This window comes from Mytilus galloprovincialis, chromosome 8 (assembly GCF_965363235.1).
Source record: "Mytilus galloprovincialis chromosome 8, xbMytGall1.hap1.1, whole genome shotgun sequence".
Lineage (NCBI taxonomy): Eukaryota > Metazoa > Mollusca > Bivalvia > Mytilida > Mytilidae > Mytilus > Mytilus galloprovincialis.
Genome location: NC_134845.1, coordinates 91,448,031 through 91,474,363, shown reverse-complemented (window position 1 = coordinate 91,474,363; position 26,333 = coordinate 91,448,031). Strand labels below are relative to the sequence as shown.

The 26,333-nt window shown below is 31.8% G+C and overlaps 1 protein-coding gene and 1 long non-coding RNA gene across 2 annotated transcripts in view; one reads left to right on the top strand and one right to left on the bottom strand.

Annotated features, from left to right (window-relative positions):
• The first annotated feature begins 714 nt into the window (after nt 1-714).
• LOC143042832 (large ribosomal subunit protein eL31-like) overlaps nt 715-26,333 on the top strand; it is a 102,914-nt gene continuing 77,295 nt past the window's right edge. The window contains exon 1 of the mRNA XM_076215302.1: nt 715-721. The gene's annotated coding sequence lies outside the window, so the exon portion shown is untranslated. The remainder of the gene's footprint in view (nt 722-26,333) is intronic.
• LOC143043671 (uncharacterized) lies at nt 15,929-26,155 on the bottom strand. The gene is made up of 3 exons (XR_012968538.1): nt 26,030-26,155; nt 25,143-25,202; nt 15,929-16,684 (listed from the first exon to the last, which is right to left on the bottom strand). It is a non-coding gene; the product is annotated as an uncharacterized LOC143043671 (long non-coding RNA).

The following is a 26,333-nucleotide window of genomic DNA, read 5'->3' as shown; positions in this document are numbered from 1 at the left end:
ATTAAGGGGCTACTTCGTGCAAAGCATTAATTATTATTGATAGTTTAACTGCATTTAGTAGAAAAAGGGAATTTGGTAAAAATAAATCCAAGATTTTTTTGTAAAAAATCCACAGACTTTTATACAAAGATTTTGTTATAAAATTTTAAACATAGATTATTCACTTGTTTTTCTATGATCAGCTTGCTAAGGAAATAAGTGTACACTCACTATCAGGAGATGTGTCACTTACGTATTAACCGGACAATTTCAACACGAGCGAGTGCTAGGACCAGGGGTCGAAATTAGCGCTAGTCCGGTAGTCCGGGACTAGTAAAATGTGCGTCGGACCAGTAGATTTTGTCAGCTGGTGGTCCGGCGGACCAGTAGAAATTTGTCGATAAAAATAACTGATTGGATCGCAATCTCCGTTTGTTTACAAAACAATTAACCTGTGAAATCAATAACACGGTACTGGGGGTATTCCAATTGATCAAGTTAATTAATATCCCGGGTGAGCGTCCTTCATAACAATACAAAATGTGGAAATTCCTTTGCAGAATCTGTTTTATTGTGAAGGAAGCCAATGTACTCATATAGATAAGCCCGTTGGTTTTCCTGTTTGAATTGTATTACACTAGCCATGTCGAGGTCCTTGATAGCTTGTAGTTCAGTCTGAGCCAAGGCTCCGAGTTGAAGGACGTACTTTGACCTACAATTCTTCACTTTAAACACATTGAAACCTGGATGGAAAGTTGTATCGTCGTTACTCGATTAGTTAGTCCAAATTAAGAAGAACACCCTTTATTCCAATGGGAACATCGATTCTTTGCGAATAAAAATATCCTATTTTAACCAAACAATCTCCGATAAATGCCTATAAGACTTACAACTTTATACAACGTAATAAATTAAAGACTTAACAACACGACACGACACAAGGTCTCCTGTGATTTATAATTATGTAATAGTAAAATTGAGAATGGAAATGGGGAATATGTCAAAGCGACAACAACCCGACCATAAAGCAGACAACAGACGAAGGTCACCAATGGGTCTTTAATGTAGCAAGAAACTCCCGCATCCGGAGGTGTCCTTTATCTGGCCCCTAAACAAATATGTTTACTAGCCATGTCAAGGCCCTTGACAGATTGCAGTTTGGTCTGAGTTTATGATTCACAAACGTAGTCTTTTTTTATTTTAGTTTATTTATGTGTTTTGGGGTTGAGTGTGACGTATATTTCCACTGAACTGGAGGGGGGACCAGCTGACAACCACCTCTGGGGGCGGGATTTTCTCGATGCTTTAAAGACCCACTTTCTGGACTACGGCTGTTGTCTACTCTTTGTCGGGTTGTTGCCTCTTTGACATATTCCCCGCTCCATTCAATATTTTATTCTGTTCAGTTTTACTTGACAAAAATCTTTATTTTAACAAAACAAAAAATTCAGAAGGTGAATATTGTTTATTTGTTTATTATCACATTCACAAGACAAACTTATACATACCACAATGCTTACTTTTAATATGACAAAAATAACACATTATAGACAACAAACGAAAAAATATATGAATCAAGAAATATAAATTGGACTTGCATAAATGGGTATACAATACAATAACTTATTGAAAAGAGGAATTAACGAATATCGAATACAAATATGCAAAATAATTCACTACTATAAAATGTATTTTCGAATTTTTTTAAACATTTTATATACTGGTAGATTAATAAGTACCTTAAAACGACGAAAGATAATGATAATTTTGCAATCTTGCACTATATAGTGAAAGAATTGGTGTTGAGCAATCTAACCAATTTCGGTAGCTTTTTTAAAAACTGTCGTCTCAAAACCTGTTGATTTTTCATCATTTTTGATATTCCAGTATGATATTTTATCAACATGATAACTAAAAATGGTAAAACTTGTTTAACCCAGCCACATTTGTTTGCGCCTGTCCCAAGTTAGGAGACTCATGCCTTCGGTAGGCGTATGTTTGTTTATTTAAGTTCATTTATATCATGTATATATTGCGGAGATTAGTATCAAATCCTTCTCACTGAACTTGTACATATTTTTGTTAAAGGGCCAGCTGAGGCACGCCTACTGGTGTGGAATTTTTTAGCAGTATTGAAGAACCATTGGTGGCCTTCAGATGTTTTTTGCTCTTTGGTCGGGCTGTTGTCTCTTCGATAAATTACCCATTTGCAATCTTAATTTTATTTTTAAGTGATGGTAATGTCTTATAATTATAAATCGAGATTTAAGTGGTAAATCTATTATGTAAGATATTTGATACAGTAACTATTTCCAAACATTACATATGCATGCTATAAAACATAGTTGAATCATCAGACTTAGCAGTCTCCAGAAATTCCAATTCCTGTAATGCCAATGTTAGCACAAATTGTTATTAAAACAAGAAAGCTACAGACGTAATTCAGATATAGATTGATAATGCAATTTGGACACTGACATAGCTCACCCTCTCTATATTCTGTACCTCTATACGTTTTTGTACAACAGCAGCAAAATTGTATTTGTTTGTCTTCTTTGTCCATGTTTTCAAATCTGATCTCTATGCTCTCTGTATTAACTTGGCCTGTATGGTTTGTTGTGCTCCCTGTGTTATCTTGTTCCGTTTGTTTTTTGGAATTCACTGCGTCTATTAATTTCTTTCTCTCCTCATCCTTTTTTTCCTTTCTTTTCACTATTTCTGATTTTATTTCGCCACGTTCGGATCGTTTCAGTACAATATTGTGTTTGTTTTTAAAATGAGATCTAATTACAGTGAAAAAGACAAAAAATATATGTGACACTAACGATAAAAGTATAAGTGTAAGGAGATGAATATAAAATTTATTTGTATCACCAAGGCCCAAAACTGCTCTCAACTGTGATATATTAGCCATCATTAGTGACACGTCTGCAATGCTCTGTATGAAATTTTTGCTCTCCGAAAAGCGGTTGGAATTTTCTTGCTGAAAGTATAAATAGTTTTCTTTATGAATCTACATTCCATTTTGGCACAGTAATTAGTAAGTTATATACTAAACATTTATCATTAAGAACAAAACGTAGATTATTGCTTCGCTAATTGTTTCTCGTTACAACAATTATAAAATGATATTAGCCTTTAACAATAAGATACTAGAAGTTACAAGCCGAAAATAGGAAAGAAATCACCGGGTATTATTATGAGCAGCACGACAGGTGGCACAAGAAGAACACGATTTTCTAACCATTAAGGAGCACCTGAGATCAAGTTTATCAAGTTAATTTCGAAATGGTATAATGTAAAAGGCATCTTTTACGCGTAGCACGTGTTTCATACGTTAATATTTCAATCGTTTGTAATCGTAAACGATAAATTTGTAAGGATGTTGTCTTTAATCTAACATTACTTTTCAGAATTTTATTCGAATGTGCTCTACCCTTAAAGAGCACCTGAGATCACCGAGTTTATCATGTTTATCTCAAAATGGTATAATCTAAAAGGCATCTTTTACGCGAATCACGTATTTCAAATGTATATATTGATTGTTTTAGTTGTGATTAAAGCTTTGGAAAAAAATAACGATTTCCGAGGAAAATTCAAAAGCTCAAACACCTGAAACAAATGGATTAAACCTGTCATATTTCTGCTTAGTACAGGTATTTTCTTATGTAGAAAATGGTTGATTAAACCTGGTTTTATAGCTAGAAAACCCTCTCAACTGTACGACAGTTGCATAAATTTCCTTTATTTATTGACATCGATGTTTGACCAAGCAAACTGCCATTCAATTTGTATTGTTATATTTATATATTGTTGTTGAGAAGACTTTATAGGTGTTTTACTTGCTAAGAGCAAACAAAAATATGTTGAAACTAACAAAGCAATCAGACTTTAATATGTTAAATGTCGAATATGGAATATAGAATATACAGCAGTCAACATAGTATTATAATCTTAATCAAAGATCTTTAGATTGTTTAAAGAATTCGTATATTTAATCGACATATACCTAGCATAACATATTTGTATACCACCTGTTAATTCAGAAAGACTGTTCGAAAAAGTTATTAAAGTTATCTTTAAACAAGAAGTAATTGTAACAGGATGCTGTTACGAAGTCTCCCAAACAAAGCTCTCATAATTTGCCATTCATATGGTTTCATATTCATTTTTTCTATTTTATTGTCCCATACAAGAATATACATGGTTTAGGGATGGGGATTTTGACTGTTTACAATTTATCGAACCTAAGGGAGTGGGATGACCCCCATGGCCTTCACCTATATTTCATTTGATTTGTTTTGTTGTCCCATCAAAGAATATACATGGTTTAGGGGTGGTGATCTTGACCGTTAACAATTTATCAAACATAAGGGGATGCAGGTGACCCCAATGGACTTTACCTACTTTTCATTTGATCTGTTTTATTGCCCCATACAAGAATATATATGGTTTAGGGGTGGGGATCTTGACCGTTTTCAAGTTTTCAAACAAGAGTGGGTGGGTGACCCCCCACCCCTACCCCCCACCCCCCCCCCCAGGGGACTTCCCTTTTAGTTGATTTGATTTGTTTTATTGTCCCATACAAGAATATATATGGTTTAGGGGTGGGGATCTGGACCGTTTATAAGATAAGAGCACATTCTTAAAGTGAACGGGTGGGGTGACCCCCAGGGACTTCCCTTTTATTTCATTTGATTTGATTATTGTCTTAAACAAGAGTGTATATGGTTAAGGGGAGGGGATCTCGACCGTTTACAAGATAATTTCAAATTGAAGGGGGTGGAGTGACTCCCAAGGGACTCACCCTTTATTTTATGTGATTTGTTTTATTGTTCTTTGATCATTTTTGAAGACTGCTTGTGTCTATCACTTACAGTTTTCAAGAATATTCATTCGAAATTTTTAGAAAATAAAATCCCATAGGGTTCGATAGTAAACCCCTACCTTCTTAAGCCCGAGGCAAAATGATGATTTTAACATCTTCTGATGGATTGAAAAACGAATTTATTATTGGTATGCTCATTTTGTGAAAATTTAAAAAAAAATGTTATAATTAAAGTGTTCTAACTTAGGTAAAACAGATTGCCGTATTTGAATCAAAATTTTGAAATAAAATGATGAAAATATCGTCATTAGAATAATCGCATGAAATCTATACCTCATTCTGTAGATTGTATGCTAGCAAATTTTACTAAACAACAAAGATATTATGTAGGAAAAATGACATATGTATTATGTAAAGCAGAAATCTTCTCATCCTTCCTATCACCAGAAATCATTTAATGTTAGTTGAAGTTTGTATTAACCGTTTTAAAGGCTTACACATTTCCTCCACCTAATGTCCTGGTTTATTGAACGTTTTATTTTATTATTTATCTTTACTTTTCATAAAGGCTTTTATGGTAAACAGAACATTTATGTCACTGAGATAAATTTTATTAATTTATTGTTTTTAGTCATTTCGATAAACCTCTACAATTCCTGTATCTCCAGTTGAAACGATCTTTCTATTACGTCTTTTCAGGTTATACAAATTGTATACTGTTGCTTTATTTCTTTCTTTATTTAACATCTCCATTGTATCCATTTACTATTATCATTATTGCATTTATATATAAAAAAAAAAATCCCCAATACCTCCATATCTATTTTAGTAACTGTCTCTTTAACTGGTTTATCTGCAGCCATGATTCACTGAAATTATACAAACTTTTGAAAGAAATACGTATATAGATGTCAAAAATAGTTTTACGTATATATCATGTAGATGTAAATGCGTAAAATGATTGATAAACAATGTTTTAACGGGCAGATTTTAACTCGTCCTAGTAGCATGTTACGCTAAAAAACTGACGTGTTTGTTTATGGTTCTTACTTTTGATATGATTTATTTTCATATAGTACAGATATTACTTGGAGCCAGAGGTTACTAAGTTGGCTAGATAAATAAGGCCGTTAGTTTTCTCGTTTGAATTGTTTTACATTGTCATTTAGAAGTCTTGTATAGCTGACTATGCGGTATGGGCTTTGCTCATTGTTGAAAACCTAACAGTGACCTATATTTGTTAATTTCTGTGTCATAAACTCCGTATTTGATTTGGCCTTTTACATTTTTTTTTTATTCGAGCGTCACTGATGAGTCATTTGTAGACAAAACGCGCGTTTGGTGTATATATGAAATTTCAATCCTGGTATCTTTGATGAGTTTATTTAGGTCTCTTGTGGAGCGTTACCTCATTGGAAATCATGCCACAGCTTCGATTTTACAGGTAGTTAACTGATCGCCAAAGATACCATTGGTTCTGCTTTGTCAACAACATCTGCATTTCTTATTTTGGTGTTATTGAATGCTTTGTAATTAAATATTTAAGAGCTAATTATTGCTCTTTAGTTAATGACTTACTAATCTCAAACACAATTACACCGAGTTCGTTCTTGTTAATATTTAATAAGTTTAATAATGTGTTTAGTTTCCTTTAGAAATAGCACATTTGTCATATACAAATTCGTCTTTATAAAGTATGTTTTTATCTATACCACTATATTTTAAACAGTCATCTGCTTTCAATGTCGAATGGTGTTTTATTTTAAAAAAAAAAGTAAAATCACAAAAATACTGTTCTCCGAGGAAAATTCATCAATGAAAACGGAAAGTCAATAATCAAATGGCAAATTCAAAAGCTCAAACACATCTAAAGAACGTCGTATTCATGACTTGGTACAGACATTTTCTCGTGTAGAAAATGGTGGAGTACACCTAGTCTTAAAGCAAGCTAAACCTCTCACTTGTATGAGAGTCGCGTCAAATTATAGACTTAATATGTAAAAATGTCACAAATACGGAAAAGCAGTCAACATTGTGTTATAATCTTAATCAATAAAAAAAATATGTAACGAAGAAGAACAAAAAGGCATATAGACAAAGCTCATTTGCAAAAATGAAAATCCAGAATATAAAATGTACAATATCACAATGACGGGATGCATAAGTACACAGCAACGTCATATGTTTAAAAGAAACACAAAAAAGGCATAGTCACAAAGCCTCATTAACAAAAATGAACGACAAGAATAAAAATTACAAGGAACATTAACAAAATGACGGGATTTATATGTACAGAGTCATGCCAAATGGATATCATCAAAAACAGACTAAACAGTAAAAGTAATAGTATAAAGACAAATAGAAGAACAACACGTTATTAAGATCATAGCAACGACAGTATCAGAATCTACTACAAGACGATCGTGTATTAATTTTGAGGTCGATCCATAATATTTAGGATCTTGGTACCTTCCGATGAACTTTTTTTAGAAAAAGGGCGATACGTTCTTTGACATACACCTGGTTCATCAACTTTCTACTCAGACACTAGTAACGTTTTACAAAGTATTATCAGGCGCTGCAAGATCTTGAATACCGAATAAGTTGGGAAATGTATATCCGATATGCAGGTGAAGCTGGTATATTTCTACAAAGGTAGGGGAAATAGTCTCGGTTGTCATGCATTCTGGTACTGAGATGACCGTGTATGTCAAATTCGAAATCTATGTCTAATAATGAGGCGGAGGAAGTCGTGTTTGTTGTTTCTTTAATATCTAGTTCTGGTGGATATATTAATGGAACCCAATCAGAAAACTTTGGATTTTTAAAGGAAAGAACATTATTATTATATTTGAATGTGAACTTAAATAACCTGGCTTCTTTCATCTTCTTGTTTTTAACAATTGTTTGAAGGAAATAAACTCATCATAGATACCAGCACTAAATTTTGTATATACACGCGTTTCGTCTACAAAAGACTCATCAGTGACGCTCGAATCCAAAAAAGTTAAAAAGGCCAAATAAAGTCTGCAGTTGAAGAGCATTGAGGACCAAAATTCCTAAAAGTTTTGCCAAATACAGCTCAGGTAATCTATACCTGAGGTAGAAAAGCCTTAGTATTTCAAAAATAAAAAATTTTGTGAACAGTAAATTTATAAATATCACCATATCAATGATAATTCATGTCAGCACAAAAGTGCTGACTACTGGACTGGTGATACCCTCGGGAAAATAAATCTCCACCGATTCATAAGAAAATAAGGAGAGGTCGACAAGAAGAGGCGCACATGATACTACAAGAATGGCCGATCTAATTTGATCAATCTGATAATGTTTCTTCCATGGCATATAAAAGGTTTGTATGGGATCGTGCTGTTTATAATTTCTCAACATTTTTATATACTTCTTTATTGTCAATATCTATGAAATCATTCTATTATGATTGTGAATATATAGGAATACACATCTGATCAATGCAGCTGCGATACTAATAAGTTTGAATGTTGCTTTGAAGGCAAAAAGAATATAATAATAGATGGGTTTGGAGGTCTTTGGAAATGACTAGTAAAATAACTATTTGAAATGGGTTACTTTCTTATTCAAGTATTCAATGAACAGATCAACATTAATCAAAAGTTGGGTGTTTTTTTTATTGTATTTTGCTAACCAAGTTAATGACATTTAAATTAACAGTTGGGTTTGCCAAATAACACGGCACAATAATTCATTAAAAATGTACACGGACTAGGTTTAAATGATTTTAACTTTTGTTTTTTTGTCAAATGAAATGTGAAATATGTAGTGTGATATATAGTTCAGGTATAGATTAAAAGGTTTGCTATAACAAACAAAAAAAAGAAAAAAAATTATAGTTAAATTATAGTTCTTGGTTGATAAAGAAATACTGAAAGCTAAGCAAAGGAATTATTTTTTGGATAATAATAATAATAATAATAATAATAATAATAATAATAATAATAATAATAATAATAATAATAATATAAAACGATAAATAAAGAATTATCAAGAATCGAAGTTAAGATAACAGTTACTGTACCTTTTGTTTTTTAGTCAAAGTCTTCGTTCGAAGTGAAGTAGCTTAGGATTATAACAGACTTTTAAAAGATACTGAAATAAAGATCTATTCAAATTGTTTGTGAAAGATATTTTTAATTGATTATTTTCTTTGTGTGTAAATTTCCTAGAAGAAATTAGTCTTTCGAACATAAGATCAATTATCATATTTAGTTAATCGGAGTGCCATATAATATAATAGATGGTAATCGGTAAATACGGTATGAAATTCCGAGAAATGTAAACGGTTATCAAAAGACTTCATAATTTTTTTTAGATATTTCGAAGAAAAGGTGCCGTCACGGTTTTTCTGCCAATTCAACAATAAGAACAAATGAACAATATATTTTAAAAAAATGTATGAAAAGATTTAAAGGCTGAAACGCAGAATCGCGGAATTTAAGTAGGAGGTTAAATAGAAGTAATATTTGTCATTTAATTATGTACCTAGTTGACAAGTTAATTATAACGTTGTGATTCAAATTTTTATCTGCAATATATACGAACATCAAAATGTAAGCTTTTCAATTAAATAAAAACAAAGATCAAATACGCAACATAAAAAAGCGTTATCTGGCTATTAATATGTCTGTTAAAAACTAGTTGCTGCAACTCATTTAAAGCCTTCTTCTCTAATGAGAAAGGTAAATATGCTAGATATACTGACTGGAGGTGTGATGAGATGATCGAAGCTGTTAATGTTCTCCTTGATAATATGTATGTACGTTTCGGCAACAAAGTTTATCGACAGGTTGTGCCCCTTTAATAGCAGACTTGTTTGTGTACTGTTACGAATCACAGTTTATGTTGTGTCGTGTGTGCTGTTGTTTGTTTGTCTTTTTTTCATTTTTAGCCATGGCGTTGTCAGTTTGTTTTAGATTTATGAGTTTGACTGTCCCTTTGGTATCTTTCGTCCCTCTTTTGTGACTAAACTCAGTAAAGACCCGTCGAAATTGCATTTAATTGATAAATTCAACAACACTTACCGTTATCTTGATGCTATTTTTTCGTTAAATAATGTATAAACTGCTGAAATTTACCCTAAGTAACTTACTTTCAATAAATCAAATTTTTTCGGTGATAACTGTCCTTTCATGGATTTAGATATTTCGGTTTTAAACGAGAAACTCTACATTCATATTTACGATTTTTCGTTCCCTGTTGTTAATTTTCCTTTTTTTAGATGTCGATGTTCCTTTGGCACCATCTTACGATGTTTATATTTCACAACTTGTTCGCTATGCCCGTGTCTGTTGTGACGTTTTTTTTATTTAAACGAACGCAATCTTTGTACTACTGGTAAATTATTAAACCAGGGATATCGTTACCATAAATTACTTAAAACATTTACTAATTTTTTTCCATAGATATCAAGATTTGGTTTTGAAGTTTGGTTGTACCTGTAGAAAACTTATTTCAAACGGGATAGCACATCCTCATTTTTACGGAAATGTTGTTAACCGTGCCCGGAAATTTAGAAATTATCCATGTAAACTTATCGCTCCTTTAAATAAACTTATGCTAAAAGGTTACCTATTCAACACTGTAATAAGATCAATGAATTTTGTTTTTATTGGTATAAATATTGATTTTGTTATCAGTAAAATAAAATCTAACTAAATATTACTAGTATGTTATATACATATACATATTCATGGATGTACAATCTGTCGATACCTGTAATTTGGCTTTGCAAAAGGTCATGTTTTTTATCTGGCTGTTTTTGGCGTTTTTACACTAAATTCATTGGATGTTGGATGTGTACGGATAGTTTAGTCTTAGATGCATGATTTTTTTTTTTATTAGTTGTTAGTGGCTTTGAACTAGCTGCTAGATAACTGCGAGTACTCTCATATCTGTTCAGTGTGTCTTTTTGTGTCGGGATGTGTAAGTACCCGGCCACGTCTACTTGTATGTTTGTCCATCTGATGAGTTAAGCCTTTTGGCAACTGATTTTTATAGTTCGTTCTTCATGTTCTTATGTTGTACTGTTATACCACTGTCCCAGGTTAGGGGGAGGGTTTGGATCCTGCTTACATGTTTAACCCCGCCACATTATTGATGTATGTGCCTGTCCCAAGTCAGGAGCCTGTAAATCAGTGGTTGTCGTTTGTTTATGTGTTACATATTTGTTTTTCGTTCATTTTTTTTACATAAATAGGGCCGTTAGTTTTATCGTTTGAATTTTTTTACATTGTCTTATCGGGGCCTTTTATAGCTGACTATGCGGTATGGGCTTTGCTCATTGTTGAAGGCCGTACGGTGACCTATAGTTGTAAATGTCTGTGTCATTTTGGTCTTTTGTGGATAGTTGTCTCATTGGCAATCATACCACCTCTTCTTTTTTTTTATATATATATAAGCATAAATAATACTATTTAATTTGATTTTATATTTTTTAAAACTTAAGGGTCTTGTGCCGATGGAGTGTTGGTCTGCCTGACGTATATCAACGTAAAGTAGACCATAATATGCGTTGACATGAAAAAAATACATGACAGATAAGAACCAACGATAACAACTGAACTACATGTTCTAACTTAGGACTAGTGCAGAAAGAAAAATGAAGGGTTAAATGTTTTGACGTGGATTAGAGGCATTGCAAATCAACATTACATTTAACTGTAGAAATGTTATTCGAAGGATCAATTTGTTTGCAAGAATCCTATCTTAAATTACAGTACCTATAAACAACATCACCGTAAAAAATTATAATGCCGTTTCGTTTAGTACGAATTCTACACGTACAGCCAGACTTCCTAATTAAATGTAATTCCGACGTGTCTTTACTAAATAAAGGCAACAGTAGTATACCGCTGTTCAAATGTCATAAATTAATTGAGAGAAAACTAATACGAACTAAAACCGAGAGAAACAAATCAACTATAAGAGGAAAACTACGAAACAGCAGAAACACTGAAGTGAAACAAAAAATGACAATGCAACACACATATAAACGAACTAGATAACAACTGCAATTTTCCTGACTATGTACAGGACATTTTGAGACAAAATGATGGGTTGAATCTGGTTTTGTGTCGCCCTTTTATGACAATGTTAAATTTACCACTAAATTGAAATATAAAGTTAGACTGTGATCCATAAAAGTGCATTAGCCACCCATCTATTCACGAGGAGAATTGGTGTCCGCAACCTTTCGATAAACTTTTGCAGAAACATAAAATTGAGAATGGAAAAGGGGAATGTGTCAAAGAGACAACAACCCGCCCAAATAAAAAACAACAGCAGAGGGTCACCAACAGGTCTTCAATGTAGCGAGAAATTCCCAGATGCGTTAATCATTTAATCACAATTTAATGTTTAAGCTTATTTCCTTATTCTTGGAGTAGCTGCAACTAAATCTGCATCAAGATATTCCTAAGGACAAATTGACTATATAAGATAACTTTTATTTGATAAGATTATGTGAACGTTTATTATACGGAGTCTGAAACCCCAATTGAACGGACCACCAAAAGCATTCAATAAATCCAAAACATCTCAAGAGTTTTCGATACTTCAAAAACAATTATTTGGTACCAAAAACAGATAACAAATTTTTCAATCTACGATAATTTACGTTTGAAGTTGGATTCATAACAAACTGCACATATGTATATTATAGTTAATTGCTATTAATAGTCCCCTTAATAAGTATTGCAATATGCGTTGTGTTTAAATGCAATATTAGTATTTAGTTCTATTTTAATCTTTAATCAATCATAATTCTATCTTACTTTTGAGATATAGTTTTTCATATGTGACGTAATTTTTCTGCTGTTTCAGAAATTTCATATATTCAAATGTGACGTAATTTTTAATGCCTTTGCACCATCGTATGTGAGGTAATTTTTAATGCCTTTTCACCATCGTATGTGACGTCATTTTCATAATTTACTGCGTTGAGGCCGGGACTGAGTCGGATGTGTCTATTCTGTGTTGGTCATTCATTATGTGTTCGTGTTTGTTTTGTGTAATGAGTTAATACTTTAGTTTCATTATGTATATCTGTTATATTCATTTGATAAAATTTACTGTTTGCAATAGCATCAATTGTTCAAAATAATAAGGATGTTCTTATCCCAAGCATAAAAACTTGGCCGTATTTGACACAACTTTTGATCTTCAGTGCTGTACAGCTTTGTTCTTTTTTTCGCTTTCGATCTTTTATATCTGGGCGTCACTGGTGAGTCTTGTGTGGACGAGGCACGTTTTTGGCGTATTAAATTTTAAACCTGATGCTTTTTGTTATTCATTAATCATGTGTTTCTTTGTCTAATACGTTTTCCTATTTATTTGTATTGTAGTCCTGATATATTATGTTGTCATTTCTGTGTTATATTTAACATTGCCATTAAAGTGCGAGGTTTGGCATGCCACAAAACCAGGTTCAACCCACCATTTTTTCCTTTAAAAATGTCCTGTACCAAGTCAGGAATATGGCCATTGTTATATTATAGTTCGTTTCTGTGTGTGTTACAATATAACGTTGCGTCGTTTGTTTTCTCTTATTTTTGAGTGTAAATTGACATTGCGATAAGACATGTCACGGTACTTGTCTATCCCAAATTCATGTATTTGGTTTTGATGTTATATTTGTTATTCTCGTGGGATTTTGTCTGATGCTTGGTCCGTTTCTGTGTGTGTTAGTTACATTGTAGTGTTGTGTCGTTGTTCTCCTCTTATATTTATGCGTTTCCCTCAGTTTTAGTTTGTTACCCCGATTTTGTTTTTTGTCCATAGAAATATGAGTTTGAACAGCGGTATACTACTGTTACCTTTATTTCAATAGAATCGGGAAGAAATTGATAGCACTGAAATATTAGCCATTAAGCACTTACTAGAATCCAAGATGAAACGAAATGAAGGTTTTTTTTGTGTAATTGAGGACGCAAAAACAAACAGTAGGAACTTTCAAAGTTTTCGAGGAAGCCTAACGCCTTCGATTTGTAGTGACATGATTATTTACTACTAGTATTGTATTTAAAAACCTTGTATGTAGATGGATGTATATTTTTATCCTTGTATTGTTTACGTCATAGCACTGCTACATTCGCTTTAAAATTACAGAAGATAAGAAAAGTAATAAGTTCACAAAATGCCACAAATTAAAAAAATCATCAACAAAAAAAGGGGTCAGATGATAAGTTCACAAAATGCCACATATCAGAAAATCTTAAACGAAAAAGGGTCAGATGTTCGCAATGTGACTTCAATACATATCAATAATTTGATTAAACGATAATAATTCAATTTTACATTATGCGTATTTCAACAAATAAACAGCGATGTTCAAAAGTATACGGTTTCAAAATTTAAAATCTTATACGCCCATTAGTTGATAAAACCATTAAAGAACAAATTAGGTATTAATTAAACTCATAAAATTAGTAATATATTTACATTAGGGAGGTATATTCTAAAATCATCTAAAATGAAAGGAATTATAATGTTACTTGATTTTTGTGATATCAAGAACATTTTTTTCGAACTATAATTCAATTGAAATAATTTTCTATATTTTTGTAAGGAATTATTATACCTAGCTTATTCCTTAGTTTTCTTTGTTGTGATTTGTGTACTATTTTTTGTCTGTTTGTTCTTTTTTTGCTATGGCGTTGACAGTTTATTTTCAAATTAAGAGTTTGAATGTCCCACTGGAATCTTTCGCCCCTTTTTGTCACTATTCCTATCACTGTTTTTCTCAACAGTACATTTTTTTGTCAATTTTGAATGGCAACATTTAAAAATTTAAGTCAGTAAGACATAATTCTTTAAAGTTTGACATTAAAAAGTAACAAAACAATTCTAAGATTACATTTAATCAAACGAAATCCATCAAATGAAAGACTTGTCTAAGCATTTGTATTATATACGGATGAAGGAAAAGTTGGTTTTCTTTTTTTCATGAAGCATAAATGAAACAAGATTTGATTTACATTTGACGAAAGACAAGATTTACATTCATCAGTAACACCAGTAATACTCACGAAAGGAAACCCAATACATTTATAGAAATAGATAGAGAGGTATTTTCATTAAAAGAATAACATGCATATACTAGTAATTATAGTATTTACTTAAATTTATAAATGCACTTATATATGATATTATTGCATATATCCCGAACAATAGTTATTTTATTTAGATAGCACTCTCTGTGCATATGCATTGTTATACGTATGTGAAGTTATAGTACATGTAAAGTATGATTTAAATGTCTATTCATAAGACATTTCAATCGTTGAATACGTTTGAATGTTTTTTTGTTCGCTGAACAATGTTTTAAAGAAATTGTGGTTCCTAATTTGAAATGGTATTTTAACTTAATTCCAAGTAATTGCAATTTACAAATAGTATATCTTTTTTTTTACTAATTACCAAACAGGGTCAAATAACGACAAAGTTAAATTTAAAAACATAAATGTATCGTAAAGATTACGTAAGTGACTTACTTAGAAAAATGTTAAGACTTCACCATATAATAGCACGACAATTGACAATCCAAGGGTTATTACAGCGTTTCTTGGGAAGTATTGATAGCATATCAATCGCCGTCAGTAGTTTAACAATGTTTAAATAAAGTATGTGTCAGAATTCTTCTCTATATTGAATGTATTGAACCTAATTACAATCAATTCTTTACAAAACTCTTAAATGTCGCATTCAACAGAGTCAAATTCCTTGTATAAGTTCTTGAAACTTTACTTAGTGAGAAATCACACTGATTCCCACAACATATACCACGAAGATGATAAGCATTTTTGGACTTTTGATTGAAACAAATAAATAATAGTTTGAATTAGTCAATATTTTTAATTTCATGGAACGGATCAAGCAGACATTTTAGTTTAAGTAGTATCCTCAATCTCAAATTCACTGGGACATGTGAGATGCAACCTTTAATGAAATGTGGTTTATCGACTAAGTCTGACATCACCAACGATAGAGTTATCTACAATTGAAATTATAAAACTTTTTGTCTTTGAAATAATTTTGTATAAATTCTGCTTCCCTTCATTTGAGTACAAAAACAAGAAGGCTATTTGGAGTGAAACATTAGAAAAGAACCTGTGTAGATTACTACGACTTATTGTTCGTCTGGGTGTCTTCTTTTGTAGTTGTCTTTAGTTTTTCCTCTTGACGCGAAATGAAAATTTCTCCTTAAAAATTGTAGCATATCTTTTTTTTATTCATTATTTTTTTCCAAAACTTCACTTCTGTTAGAGTAATCCGTCGATTTTTTTTTTCTTTTATTGTTTTCAATTATCTTATTGAAAATATTATATGATATTGTCTTACAAGCAAATAAAAGAAAAATATTGTACCAGTATACAATAATATCACATGAAATATATCATTACCAAAGGTTGTCATAAAGATAGATAGTAGATCCCGAAGCTAGCAATCATCTGCAGAAATTCCAATACCTGTTATTCCTATATTTGCACAAATTATAATGAAACGAAAACAATTGAAAACATTATCAATTTGAAGATCGGTCAGGCACTTTGTGAAACAATTTCTCATTGTACAACAACTGAAACATGATGTTTCTTGTCGTTGATCTTGGTTACACCTATTTCGACGAACCAAAGCAATTAAATATGTACTTATAGTGCGTACAACGGAAGATGACTGCGCCACTAATGTTACAATAATAAGTGTAACAAGATAAATGAAAAATTGATTTTTGTCGCCGAAGCTCAAAACTGCTGTCAACTGCGAAATGTTGGCCATCATAAGTGATACTTCTGCTATGCTTTGTATAAATGTCCTGATCTCTGGAAAGCAACTTTTGCGCTGAAAAAAAAATAGTTGAATTATCGGTTTTGCAGTTCTTCTAAACCGTTATAAAATACTAACGGGCTCAATTGCGGAATTTAAGTAGGAAGTTACGTAGAAGTAATATTTTTCATTCAAATAAGTACCCAGTTGACAAGTTAATTAAAACGTTGTGATCCAAACTCTTTTCTGAAATATATACGAACATCAAAATTTAAGCTTTTAAATCAAATCAAAACAAAGATCAAACACGCAACATGAAACAAAAATTGTGATCTGGCTATTAATATGTCTGTTAAAAACTATTATTCTAATTTATTGTAATTTTTTTTTTTTTTTTTTTTGCTTTCATTAAGATTATTATTGTTATATTAATAACAAAGTCATTCAGTTACAATGAAACGAATAAAACGAAATGAAATTATATGATGTTTGGATAGAAATGTTCTTCTATTAAAACTAAAACACACAATATTTGTCTTTAAATTATATATATATAATCTTATATAATACTATTTAATTTGATTTTATAATTTTTTAAACTTTAGTTCGTGTGCCACTTAGGGTTCTTGTGCAGTAGAAATGTTCGTCTGCTTGACGTATGTTAACGTAAAGTAGACCAAAATAAGCGTTTACATAAAACAAACTATGACTGGAGCAAAAAGAAAAAAATGAAGGGTTCAATGTTTTAACCTGGGATAGAGGTGTAGCAGATCAACATTACAGGAAACTGTAAACAGATTATTCGAAGGATCAATTAGTTTACAAGAATCATATCTGAAATAACGGTCCCTACAAACAACATCACCGTTTAAAATTCAGATGCCGTTCCGTTTAGTAAGAATTCTACACGTTCAGCCAAACTTCCTTATCAAATTAAATTCTGGTTTGTCTTTACTTAATAAAGGCAACAGTAGTATACCGCTGTTCAAAAGTCAGAAATTGATTGAGAGAAAAAAAATAAGGCTTACAAACTAAAACCGAGAGAAACAAATCAACTATAAGAGGAAAAGAACAAAACAACAGAAACACTGAAGTAAAACAAAAAAAACGACAAGGTAATACACACATAACCGAACTATAAGATAACAACTGCCATTTTCCTGACTTGATACAGGACATTTAAGAAAAAATGACGGGTTGAACCTAGTCTCGACTACCCAGACGCATATTTAAATATAGCTATACTTTGAAACATAAAGCGGCTGGATGATCGAGACTAGGTTGAACCTGGTTTTGTGGCTAGCCAAATCTCGCAATTTTATGACAATGTTAAAAATCCAACTAAAATGACAACATTACATGACAGGAATACAGTACAAATAAATGCAACAACTTTCAGGACAAAGAAATACACAAATAAACATTACAATAGTGCCTGTCGACATAAAGTTAGGCTATAAACTGTGATCCATAACAATGCATAGCAATTCAATTATTTGAGTGTAGAATTGGTGTCTAAAGGAATATACGCAACCTGTCGAAAAACTTTTGCAGAAACATACACAGATGCGTTAATCATCTAATCACAGTATTATGTTTAAGCTTATTTCCATTTTCATTACAGAGAAGGATTGCAGAGTGGCTGCAAATAAATCTGCATCAAGATATTCCAAAGAACCAGTTGACCACATCAGATAAGTTTTATTTGATAAGATTAGACTGTTTGTTTTTGCGTTTTCTACTTGTCATTTTGGGGCCTTCTATTTCTGACTATGCGGCATAGGCTTCCTCCTTGTTGATGGCCGTACCGTGAAATATAATGTCGGTGTCATTTTTTTTTTTTTTTTGTGGAGAGTTGTCTCATTGGCAAGCATACATCCTTCTTCTTTTTTTATACCACTGACAAAATGATCAAACCCACGACATGATAAAATGAAACTCGAGTTAACGAAAAAAATAACAGTCTGACAAATGTATCAGAAAAAAAACGAAAAAAGTATGATGTACAGCAAAAAACTACAACCACTGAATTACAGGCACCTGAATCTCTGCTGGTGGCCAGTTCTGTTCCCGTGGATTATACCAGTCCGGTAGCCTTACAACATTAATACAATGAGAATATGACAGCGGTATACTATTGTTGCCTTTTTTAATAACATCTGGATTGGAATCTCTGATGGTAGTCAGTACTGTCTCCGATTGTTATATCTCTCCGGAAGGGTCTCGGTTGCCGATTGGTCTAAGTAGTTACTACTGTTATCACTACCCAGTCAATTTTAATTGAGTAGGATTTTCAGTTTTCCTATCGAAGATCGTTGATTTTCTCCGAGCACTCCGGCTTCATATCACCGCCACAAAAAAACGTCGGTGTTTAAAAGTGGCGTTAAAACAGAAAAAATATCAAAAAATCAAAAAAATAATAATCACTCCGATAGCCTAACAGCATGAATTCAAGTAGAATGTGACTATTAAACAACGGTACTCTATTGTTGCGTTTACTTGACACAGATACATACAGAATAACACTCAGAAAACATGCCAGCTAACCAACAAAAACACGAAAGGCATATATGTAGAGCATTCAAAACCAATATCAACTTTTCTCTCTTGTGGAGAGTTGTCTCATTGGCAATCATACCATTTCTTTTATTCAATATTATAAACATTTCATGTGTCCAATTCTTGATATGTAAGATATAAGCTGCTTGTGTCTCAATGAATGAGATGATATCAAATTAAAAAGTCAAAGAGTAAAACAATAATACCGAGATCTCCGATGTTAATAATTCAAAAAGGGAGATATCAATAAAAACGTCACATTTTAAATCAAACGTTAGACTGCATCGACCATCCGAACGAATGGAAACCAGTTGTCATATTCCTGACTTGGTACAATTTGTTTCTTCAGAAAATGTGAAGCAAACGCTGAATATTTATCTGTCAGGTCTTTGTTATTTCCGATGAACATTTGAGAAAAAAGACGCGACTTTGGTAAAAACTATGCTCCACATGTTATACCCGGTGTTGCTCATGAGAATATAAACCCTGTGAAAAATATAATTCGGTAGGTCAAATTCAGGGGAAAGGAAACAAGGCTGTCGCTATAACGACTGAAACATATTGTCTTCATTTACGTCCTTCCTGAATGAAGATTTCAACTTCACGACTTGGAACTCTTGATTTGATAGCTTTCTCGAAGGCAAACACTCTCCATCTTGGAAATTAAGACAGAAAATACAAGCCATGGTATATCGTACCAATTGGCAGATACATGCCTCATATACAGACGCTGCTTGATTGTCGCTACATAGAAATGAAAATTTCACAATCAAGAAAGCTGAAATCATCTCTTTTTTCGGATAGTTTTGTTTTCAATCGACACCGATTGTCAATGTCTAGATGTGAGTCAAGATATGAGACGGACTGTATTTGTCGTATCATTTTTCTCAAGTTTGATGGAAATGTAAACGAACGGGTAATAGTTGAAATCTAAACTCACTAGATATTGAATTGTCGAAATTGCTTTGGAAATATTTTGTCAATTAAACAAAGCGCTTTTCTGATGAAATATACAATGCTTTTTTTTAATTTCAGTTTCTATAAACTCCAATCATTGGATAGTCTAACAATATCGAAATAGAGAAAATCCTTTTAATGAGGTAACTTGTTAATTCGTATATAAAGGTAATCAAATAGATCACACGTAAATGGTATAAGACAGGATAATACAGTTAAATCCTCTGCATAAAGCGGAAAATTTGACTTGGTAAGATAGGTTACATTTTTTTTTTTTACTTTTAATTCATTTTGGAATCCTTAGCTCACACATTTGAGAGGGGGATTTGATGGGGGCGTTCTCTCTTAGGTTGGTTATATAGGGAATCACTGAAGTGTGACTGGTGGGGGTCCCTCTTATGCAGTCAGTGGGCCCAAACTTTTGAAAAATTCTAGATCCGCCACTGCATGACTTCACGTTAAAACTACATTTCATCGCCTTAGAAGATTAGTAATGTAATAAGTTCACAAAATGCCACAAATTAAAAAATCATCAACAAAAAAGGATCAGATGTTTGCAATATGACTTCAATACATTAATTCTATTAAACAATAATATTTCTATATTTCCTTATGCGCATTTCAATAAATAATCAGCGATGTTCAAAAGTGTACTGTTTCAAAATTTAAAACCTTATACGCTCATTAGTTAACTGATAAAACCATTAAAGAACAAATTGGGCAATTAAACTCTGAAAATTAGTAACATATTTCCATTAGGGAGGTACATTCTGTAATCATATAACATGAAAGGAATTATAGTGTTACTTGATTTTTGTGATTTTCAGAACATTTTATTTCGAACTGTAATTTAATTGAAATAATTTTCTATATTTTTATAATGGATTGTTATACCTCACTTAGTCCTTAGTTTTCTATGTTGTGATGTGTGTACTATTTTTGGTCTGTTTGTTCTGTTTTTGCCATGGCGTTGACAGTTTATTTTCTATATATGAGTTTGAATGTCCCACTGGAATCTTTCGCCCCTTTTTGTCACTATTCCTATCACTGTTTTTCTCAACAATACATTTTTGTCAATTTTGAATGGCAACAGTAAGACATAATTTTTTAAAGTTTGACATTAAAAAGTAACAAAACAATTCCAAGATTAAATTTAATCAAAAGAAATCCATCAAATGAAAGACTTGCCTAAGCATTTATATTATATACGGATGAAGGAAAAGTTGGTTTTCTTTTTTTCATGAAGCATAAATGAAACAAGATTTGAATTACATTTGACAAGAGGCAAAATTTACATTTATGAGTAACACCAGTAATACTCAGACCTATTTAAAGGAAACCCCATACATTTATAAAAATAGATTATAGTATTTACTTAAATTTATAAATGCACTTATATATGATATTATTGCATATATCCCGAACAATAGTTATTTTATTTAGATAGCACTCTCTGTGCATATGCATTGTTATACGTATGTGAAGTTATAGTACATATAAAGTATGATTTAAATGTCTATTTATAAGACATTTCAATCGTTGAATACGTTTGAATGGTTTTTTGTTCGCTGAACAATGTTTTAAAGAAATTGTGGTTCCTAATTTGAAATGGTATTTTAACTTAATTCCAAGTAATTGCAATTTACAAAAAGTATATCTTTTTTTTACTAATTACCAAACAAGGTCAAATAACGACAAAGTTAAATTTAAAAACATAAATGTATCGTAAAGATTACGTAAGTGACTTACTTAGAAAAATGTTAAGACTTCACCATATAATAGCACGACAATTGACAATCCAAGGGTTATTACAGCGTTTCTTGGAAAGTATTGTAGCATAGCAATCGCCGCCAGTAGTTGAACAATGTTTAAATAAAATATGTGTCAGAATTCTTGTCTACATTGAATGTATTGAACCTAATTACAATCAATTCTTTACAAAAAATAAACTTTCTTTTTAAATGTCGCATTCAACAGAGTCAAATTCCTTGTATAAGTTCTTGAAACTTTACTTAGTGAGAAATCACACTGATTCCCACAACATATACAACGAAGATGATAAGCATTTTTGGACTTTTGATTGAAACAAATAAATAATAGTTTGAATTGGTCAATATTTTTTATTTCATGGAACGGATCAAGCAGACATTCTAGTTTAAGTAGTATCCTCAATCTCAAATTCACTGGGACATGTGAGATGCAAACCTTTAATGAAATGTGGTTTATCGACTAAGCCTGACATCACCAACGATAGAGTTATCTACAATTGAAATTATAAAACTTTTTGTCTTTGAAATAATTTTGTATAAATTCTGCTACCTCCATTTGAGTACAAACACAAGAAGGCTAGTCAGAGTGAAACACTAGAAAAGAACCTGTGTAGATTACTACGACTTATTGTTCGTCTGGGTGTCTTCATTTGTAGTTGTCTTTAGTTTTTCTTCTTGACGCGAAATGAAAATTCCTCCTTAAAAGTTTATCTTTTTTTTTATTCATTATTTTTTCTCAAACTTGACTTCTGTTCGAGTACTCCGTCGATTTTTTTTTTATTGTTTTCAATTATCTTATTGAAAATATTACATAATATTTTCGTACAAGCTAAAAAAAGAAAAATATTTAACCAGTTGTTATAATTATATCACATGAAATATATCATTACCCAAGGTTGTCATAAGGATAGATAGTAGATCCCGAAGCTAGCAATCATCTGCAGAAATTCCAATACCTGTTATTCCTATATTTGCACAAATTATAATGAAACGAAAACAATTAAAAACATTATCAATTTGAAGATCGGTCAGGCACTTTGTGAAACAATTTCTCATTGTACAACAATTGGAACATGATGTTGAATTTTGGTTACATCCATTTCGTCGAACCAATGCAATTAAGTATGTACTTATAGTGCGTATAACGGAAGATGACTGCGCCACTAATGTTACAATAATAAGTGTAACAAGATAAATGAAAAATTGATTTTTGTCGCCAAAACTCAAAACTGCTGTCAACTGCGAAATGTTGGCCATCATAAGTGATACTTCTGCTATGCTTTGTATAAATGTCCTGATCTCTGGAAAGCAACTTTTGCCCTGAAAAAAAAAATAGTTGAATTATCGGCTTTGCAGTTCTTCTAAACCGTTATAAAATACTTTTAATTAGAAATTTGCATGGAATTCGAAGTTTATATCCAAATCTTACATGCGCCTTTGTTTTGAAATACAATCGAATTGAAAATCAAGAGAAAAAAACTTGTTCAGTCATGCAAAATTATTTACAAAAGATAAGTGAATTTCAAAGATAATGTCATAAGTCGAAAATAAACTGAAAATGCAGAGGCTAAAGAAGAAATTGATAGACAAACAGACAAATAACAGTAAATAAAACAGACCTAGAGACTGAGCGACACAAACTCAACCAAAAATTGGGATGATATCAGGTGCTTCGGAAAAATGAATTGATCTTGCTCAATACGTGGCATCCGTTTCAGAAATCTAATTCGGTAGGTCACATTCGGGGAAAAGAAGGATACGGGATTGTAGTAACCACGAACATATCCGTTGTAGTGTGTAGTGTGTAAAACAGATATTTTACAATGGCGAACCAACTCGTGATAGAGTCCGTTAAATGTCCGAAGGGATTATTACAAAAGGCCAAATAATCCCAATGAAATTAATTTGAAATCCAGCATTACGATACCGATGTGTTCAGTTCAGGTTTTTGTCATACAATAGGCAAATTGGGATGAAAGCGCAAACCAGGTTTGTGATGAGACATGCATAACGATTGATGATATAAATTATAATTAGAAATCATTGTTGTGATACATGTACATTTAAAATCTCACTGTCTAACAGATTTTATTCAAATTTGGTCCATTACCGTGTGCAATTATGGTCAAATCAAAGAATTTCGATCTCTCTCTTTGGAGAGAGAGAGAGAGAGAGAGAGAGAGCGTAAACATCAATGGTGATATTCTTCCCTTTCCTTCAAGATCGTGTCTATTCCATTGTCTTTGTAACAACGTATACCCTCAATTTATGGAGACCGTTTAAAATATTTTTAAACAATTAATGATGGTCATTTGAATAAAAACATGATTTCAGAAACGATCAGACATAATGGTAGCGTCACATTCGATGTTGTCCTGTTCATAATGAAATCTTTCAAAAGCAGTCTGAAAACATCAAAAGTTCCATTTGTAAACGAAAATCCACGAACAAACAATGATCAACACAATGATGCATAGAAAATATAAGACTGAACCGCAAGACCTTTTACAAAAAGAGAAGATGATATCAGGAGCATCAAATTGATAGAACATTCCTTTTCAAAGTTCGCAACCTATGTGACGATCATGGTAAGTAAGACTGATTTTATATTAAAATTTATTTAAGTGAGATGCTTAACTAGTTATAAAACCAGGTTAAATCCACCATTTTCTTTATACTGAAATGCCTGTACCAGGTAAGGAGTATGACAGTTGTATTTTGTTCGTTTGATGTGTTTGAGCTTTTTATTTTGACATCTATGAAGGGAATTTCCGTTTTGAAATTTTTGGTGTTTGTTTTTTATAAACATGTCAACGCCGGGGACGTTACAGTTAAGCTGTTATTGACCCAGTGATTAATTATTGACATCAATATAACTTTTGGGATCCGTGTACGTTCTTGCTGTGATACATATTTGTTTATCGTTTATATCTTTGTACATCAATTAGGCCGTTATTTTTCTAATTTGAATTGTTTTACAATGCCTTTTATAGCTGACTAATAGTATGCAGTATGGGCTTTGCTCATTGTTAAAGGTCGTACAATTTACAATAATTTCTGTACCATTTGGTCTCTTGTGAAGAGATGTCTCATTGGAAAGCATACCACATCTTCTTATTTATACAGAATAACTATGATTGCATTTTCTTTATCTGTTAACCCTTTTTGAATTGATTTTCCTGGTATATTGTATGTCATTTTGATTAAATTTTCTAATAGTTTTGTCTACTCTAACAATATATCTTAACCTTGTCGACTGAGTTGCTGTTTCCACTTTGATCAAACTTCATGGTTGACTGTGTATTTTCCTGAAAATATTATAACACTTTTAGTTGTCAAACGCATAGAATTTCAAATAGAACTCCGCATGGATGTGTTAGTATCATAAAAGTCTTTTTTTAGGTAAAGAAATGGCACTGCAAAAAAACACAAAAAGATATGTATAATTTTTTTAATAAATTTATATGGCTACAAATTATTGTAAAGTTTTTGCCGTATAATCTTTTTGTCATGAAGGGTATATCTTGGGTAGTCATGATTTAATATTCACTAGATGTTTTCATTGTTATGATATCCTTTGGTTATTTTGTTTGTTTGTTTGGTTGGTTTTTTTTTATGATGGAGGTTAGACTGCGGTAGATCTGATGTTTACACCAGATTCAAAACCCGAAATAAGTACAAGATTTAAAGTCAAGAAAAAAACTTAATGGCAAGGTTTTTGATAAGGACAAAAAACAGTGAAACCTGTTTTAGGAGACCACTTCTGAGAGAAAAAACAAATAAAACATGTGGTCTTTTAATACAGGTTCAAACTATATGAAATGTACTACAGAGGAATCTAAAACTGATAGTCCTAAAATACAGGTGTCTTCTTAAAACAGACGGTCTCTAAAGCAGGTTTTACTGTATATATATAGAAGAGATTTTTTTTTAAATATGAATACTGATCGACACCATGTTGTTGTAATGTGAAATTTTTAAACAGATTTAATATCGATACTTTTTCGAGTTTGAAACAGACGCAATAAAAAAGTTTAAGTTAATGTAGTAATCATAAATTATAAGAATAATAATGAAAATAGCAAGAATAGTTAAAATTACTATAGAAAGTTGAGAATAGTGAAGTTCGACTTACTTCTTGTTGTTTCGGTCCGATGTTTCTCAACTTTCAAAATAACTTCCTAGTATGAATATACAGTTAAGATATTTTTAAATCTATTTAAAGGATTGTTCAACGGTACATGTTGTATTTAAATTTCGTAGAAAGAATTTAATCAGAAAACATTTGCATTTATTCACATGATCGATTCAACCGTTTGTCACGTGCTTTCTTGTAGTATTTGTTTTATTAAATGAGTAATTTGGTCATAAAAGTAATACATACTATTAGGTTGCGTGTTTTGATTTTATTTAGCTTTAAATGAAACCATTTTTATTCT